The sequence below is a fragment of the Camellia sinensis genome, chromosome 4 (genome assembly GCF_055761805.1).
Source record: "Camellia sinensis isolate YWXY chromosome 4, ASM5576180v1, whole genome shotgun sequence".
In the NCBI taxonomy this organism is placed as follows: Eukaryota; Viridiplantae; Streptophyta; class Magnoliopsida; order Ericales; family Theaceae; genus Camellia; species Camellia sinensis.
The window spans coordinates 4,027,736-4,033,847 of NC_138964.1; positions in this window are offsets into that span (position 1 = coordinate 4,027,736).

Consider the following 6,112-nt stretch of genomic DNA (forward strand, 5'->3'; position numbering starts at 1 on the left):
CGTAATGCGCAAGAAATGGTACCGAAACCCCGTATTTACATATCTGCCACTGTGCAGGAGAATCCGCATAGGTGTTCGAGTGTTCGAACCGTATTGCGCAAGAAATGGTATGTAAACCCCGTATTTACGTATCTGCCACTGTGCAGGAGAATCCGTATAGGTGTTCGAGTGTTCGAACCGTAATGCCCAAGAAATGGTACGGAAACCCCGTATTTACACATCTGCCACTGTGCAGGAGAATCCGCATAGGTTTTCGAGTGTTCGAACCGTAATGCGCTAGAAATGGTATGTAAACCCCGTATTTACATATCTGCCACTGTGCAGGAGAATCCGCATAGGTGTTCGAGTGTTCGAACCGTAATGCGCAAGAAATGGTATGTAAACCCCGTATTTACATATCTGCCACTGTGCAGTAGAATCCGCATAGGTGTTCGAGTGTTCGAACCGTAATGCGCAAGAAATGGTACCGAAACCCCGTATTTACATATCTGCCACTGTTTAGGAGAATCCGTATAGGTGTTCGAGTGTTCGAACCGTAATGCGCAAGAAATGGTACCGAAACCCCGTATTTACATATCTGCCACTGTGCAGGAGAATCCGTATAGGTGTTCGAGTGTTCGAACCGTAATGCGCAAGAAATGGTACCGAAACCCCGTATTTACATATCTGCCACTGTGCAGGAGAATCCGTATAGGTGTTCGAGTGTTCAAACCGTAATGCGCAAGAAATGGTACCGAAACCCCGTATTTACATATCTGCCACTGTGCAGGAGAATCCGCATAGGTGTTCGAGTGTTCGAACCGTATTGCGCAAGAAATGGTATGTAAACCCCGTATTTACATATCTGCCACTGTGCAGGAGAATCCGTATAGGTGTTCGAGTGTTCGAACCGTAATGCGCAAGAAATGGTACGGAAACCCCGTATTTACATATCTGCCACTGTGCAGGAGAATCCGCATAGGTGTTCGAGTGTTCGAACCGTAATGCGCAAGAAATGGTATGTAAACCCCGTATTTACATATCTGCCACTGTGCAGGAGAATCCGCATAGGTGTTCGAGTGTTCGAACCGTATTGCGCAAGAAATGGTATGTAAACCCCGTATTTACATATCTGCCACTGTGCAGGAGAATCCGCATAGGTGTTCGAGTGTTCGAACCGTAATGCGCAAGAAATGGTATGTAAACCCCGTATTTACATATCTGCCACTGTGCAGGAGAATCCGCATAGGTGTTCGAGTGTTCGAACCGTAATGCGCAAGAAATGGTATGTAAACCCCGTATTTACATATCTGCCACTCTGCAGGAGAATCCGCATAGGTGTTCGAGTGTTCGAACCGTATTGCGCAAGAAATGGTATGTAAACCCCGTATTTACATATCTGCCACTGTGCAGGAGAATCCGTATAGGTGTTCGAGTGTTCGAACCGTAATGCGCAAGAAATGGTACGGAAACCCCGTATTTACATATCTGCCACTGTGCAGGAGAATCCGCATAGGTGTTCGAGTGTTCGAACCGTAATGCGCAAGAAATGGTATGTAAACCCCGTATTTACATATCTGCCACTGTGCAGGAGAATCCGCATAGGTGTTCGAGTGTTCGAACCGTATTGCGCAAGAAATGGTATGTAAACCCCGTATTTACATATCTGCCACTGTGCAGGAGAATCCGCATAGGTGTTCGAGTGTTCGAACCGTAATGCGCAAGAAATGGTATGTAAACCCCGTATTTACATATCTGCCACTGTGCAGTAGAATCCGCATAGGTGTTCGAGTGTTCGAACCGTAATGCGCAAGAAATGGTACCGAAACCCCGTATTTACATATCTGCCACTGTGCAGGAGAATCCGTATAGGTGTTCGAGTGTTCGAACCGTAATACGCAAGAAATGGTAAGGAAACCCCGTATTTACATATCTGCCACTGTGCAGGAGAATCCGTATAGGTGTTCGAGTGTTCGAACAGTAATGCGCAAGAAATGGTACGGAAACCCCGTATTTACATATCTGCCACTCTGCAGGAGAATCCGTATAGGTGTTCGAGTGTTCGAACCGTAATGCGCAAGAAATGGTACCGAAACCCCGTATTTACATATCTGCCACTGTGCAGGAGAATCCGCATAGGTGTTCGAGTGTTCGAACCGTAATGCGCAAGAAATGGTATGTAAACCCCGTATTTACATATCTGCCACTGTGCAGGAGAATCCGTATAGGTGTTCGAGTGTTCGAACCGTAATGCGCAAGAAATGGTACCGAAACCCCGTATTTACATATCTGCCACTGTTTAGGGAATCCGTATAGGTGTTCGAGTGTTCGAACCGTAATGCGCAAGAAATGGTACCGAAACCCCGTATTTACATATCTGCCACTGTGCAGGAGAATCCGTATAGGTGTTCGAGTGTTCAAACCGTAATGCGCAAGAAATGGTACCGAAACCCCGTATTTACATATCTGCCACTGTGCAGGAGAATCCGCATAGGTGTTCGAGTGTTCGAACCGTATTGCGCAAGAAATGGTATGTAAACCCCGTATTTACGTATCTGCCACTGTGCAGGAGAATCCGTATAGGTGTTCGAGTGTTCGAACCGTAATGCCCAAGAAATGGTACGGAAACCCCGTATTTACACATCTGCCACTGTGCAGGAGAATCCGCATAGGTTTTCGAGTGCTCGAACCGTAATGCGCTAGAAATGGTATGTAAACCCCGTATTTACATATCTGCCACTGTGCAGGAGAATCCGCATAGGTGTTCGAGTGTTCGAACCGTAATGCGCAAGAAATGGTATGTAAACCCCGTATTTACATATCTGCCACTGTGCAGTAGAATCCGCATAGGTGTTCGAGTGTTCGAACCGTAATGCGCAAGAAATGGTACCGAAACCCCGTATTTACATATCTGCCACTGTTTAGGAGAATCCGTATAGGTGTTCGAGTGTTCGAACCGTAATGCGCAAGAAATGGTACCGAAACCCCGTATTTACATATCTGCCACTGTGCAGGAGAATCCGTATAGGTGTTCGAGTGTTCGAACCGTAATGCGCAAGAAATGGTACCGAAACCCCGTATTTACATATCTGCCACTGTGCAGGAGAATCCGTATAGGTGTTCGAGTGTTCAAACCGTAATGCGCAAGAAATGGTACCGAAACCCCGTATTTACATATCTGCCACTGTGCAGGAGAATCCGCATAGGTGTTCGAGTGTTCGAACCGTATTGCGCAAGAAATGGTATGTAAACCCCGTATTTACATATCTGCCACTGTGCAGGAGAATCCGTATAGGTGTTCGAGTGTTCGAACCGTAATGCGCAAGAAATGGTACGGAAACCCCGTATTTACATATCTGCCACTGTGCAGGAGAATCCGCATAGGTGTTCGAGTGTTCGAACCGTAATGCGCAAGAAATGGTATGTAAACCCCGTATTTACATATCTGCCACTGTGCAGGAGAATCCGCATAGGTGTTCGAGTGTTCGAACCGTATTGCGCAAGAAATGGTATGTAAACCCCGTATTTACATATCTGCCACTGTGCAAGAGAATCCGCATAGGTGTTCGAGTGTTCGAACCGTAATGCGCAAGAAATGGTATGTAAACCCCGTATTTACATATCTGCCACTGTGCAGGAGAATCCGCATAGGTGTTCGAGTGTTCGAACCGTAATGCGCAAGAAATGGTATGTAAACCCCGTATTTACATATCTGCCACTCTGCAGGAGAATCCGCATAGGTGTTCGAGTGTTCGAACCGTATTGCGCAAGAAATGGTATGTAAACCCCGTATTTACATATCTGCCACTGTGCAGGAGAATCCGTATAGGTGTTCGAGTGTTCGAACCGTAATGCGCAAGAAATGGTACGGAAACCCCGTATTTACATATCTGCCACTGTGCAGGAGAATCCGCATAGGTGTTCGAGTGTTCGAACCGTAATGCGCAAGAAATGGTATGTAAACCCCGTATTTACATATCTGCCACTGTGCAGGAGAATCCGCATAGGTGTTCGAGTGTTCGAACCGTATTGCGCAAGAAATGGTATGTAAACCCCGTATTTACATATCTGCCACTGTGCAGGAGAATCCGCATAGGTGTTCGAGTGTTCGAACCGTAATGCGCAAGAAATGGTATGTAAACCCCGTATTTACATATCTGCCACTGTGCAGTAGAATCCGCATAGGTGTTCGAGTGTTCGAACCGTAATGCGCAAGAAATGGTACCGAAACCCCGTATTTACATATCTGCCACTGTTTAGGAGAACCCGTATAGGTGTTCGAGTGTTCGAACCGTAATGCGCAAGAAATGGTACCGAAACCCCGTATTTACATATCTGCCACTGTGCAGGAGAATCCGTATAGGTGTTCGAGTGTTCGAACCGTAATGCGCAAGAAATGGTACCGAAACCCCGTATTTACATATCTGCCACTGTGCAGGAGAATCCGCATAGGTGTTCGAGTGTTCGAACCGTAATGCGCAAGAAATGGTATGTAAACCCCGTATTTACAAATCTGCCACTGTGCAGGAGAATCCGTATAGGTGTTCGAGTGTTCCAACCGTAATGCGCAAGAAATGGTACCGAAACCCCGTATTTACATATCGGCCACTGTGCAGGAGAATCCGTATAGGTGTTCGAGTGTTCGAACCGTAATGCGCAAGAAATGGTACCAAAACCCCGTATTTACATATCTGCCACTGTGCAGGAGAATCCGGATAGGTGTTCGAGTGTTCGAACCGTAATGCGCAAGAAATGGTACCGAAACCCCGTATTTACATATCTGCCACTGTGCAGGAGAATCCGCATAGGTGTTCGAGTGTTCGAACCGTAATGCGCAAGAAATGCTATGTAAACCCCGTATTTACATATCTGCCACTGTGCAGGAGAATCCGCATAGGTGTTCGAGTGTTCGAACCGTAATGCGCAAGAAATGGTATGTAAACCCCGTATTTACATATCTGCCACTGTGCAGTAGAATCCGCATAGGTGTTCGAGTGTTCGAACCGTAATGCGCAAGAAATGGTACCGAAACCCTGTATTTACATATCTGCCACTGTTTAGGAGAATCCGTATAGGTGTTCGAGTGTTCGAACCGTAATGCGCAAGAAATGGTACCGAAACCCCGTATTTACATATCTGCCACTGTGCAGGAGAATCCGTATAGGTGTTCGAGTGTTCGAACCGTAATGCGCAAGAAATGGTACCGAAACCCCGTATTTACATATCTGCCACTGCGCAGGAGAATCCGCATAGGTGTTCGAGTGTTCGAACCGTAATGCGCAAGAAATGGTATGTAAACCCCGTATTTACAAATCTGCCACTGTGCAGGAGAATCCGTATAGGTGTTCGGGTGTTCCAACCGTAATGCGCAAGAAATGGTACCGAAACCCCGTATTTACATATCGGCCACTGTGCAGGAGAATCCGTATTGGTGTTCGAGTGTTCGAACCGTAATGCGCAAGAAATGGTACCGAAACCCCGTATTTACATATCTGCCACTGTGTAAGAGAATCCGCATAGGTGTTCGAGTGTTCGAACCGTAATGCGCAAGAAATGGTACCGAAACCCCGTATTTACATATCTGCCACTGTGCAGGAGAATCCGCATAGGTGTTCGAGTGTTCGAACCGTAATGCGCAAGAAATGGTATGTAAACCCCGTATTTACATATCTGCCACTGTGCAGTAGAATCCGCATAGGTGTTCGAGTGTTCGAACCGTATTGCGCAAGAAATGGTATGTAAACCCCGTATTTACATATCTGCCACTGTGCAGGAGAATCCGCATAGGTGTTCGAGTGTTCGAACCGTAATGCGCAAGAAATGGTATGTAAACCCCGTATTTACATATCTGCCACTGTGCAGGAGAATCCGCATAGGTGTTCGAGTGTTCGAACCGTAATGCGCAAGAAATGGTATGTAAACCCCGTATTTACATATCTGCCACTCTGCAGGAGAATCCGCATAGGTGTTCGAGTGTTCGAACCGTATTGCGCAAGAAATGGTATGTAAACCCCGTATTTACATATCTGCCACTGTGCAGGAGAATCCGTATAGGTGTTCGAGTGTTCGAACCGTAATGCGCAAGAAATGGTACGGAAACCCCGTATTTACATATCTGCCACTGTGCAGGAGA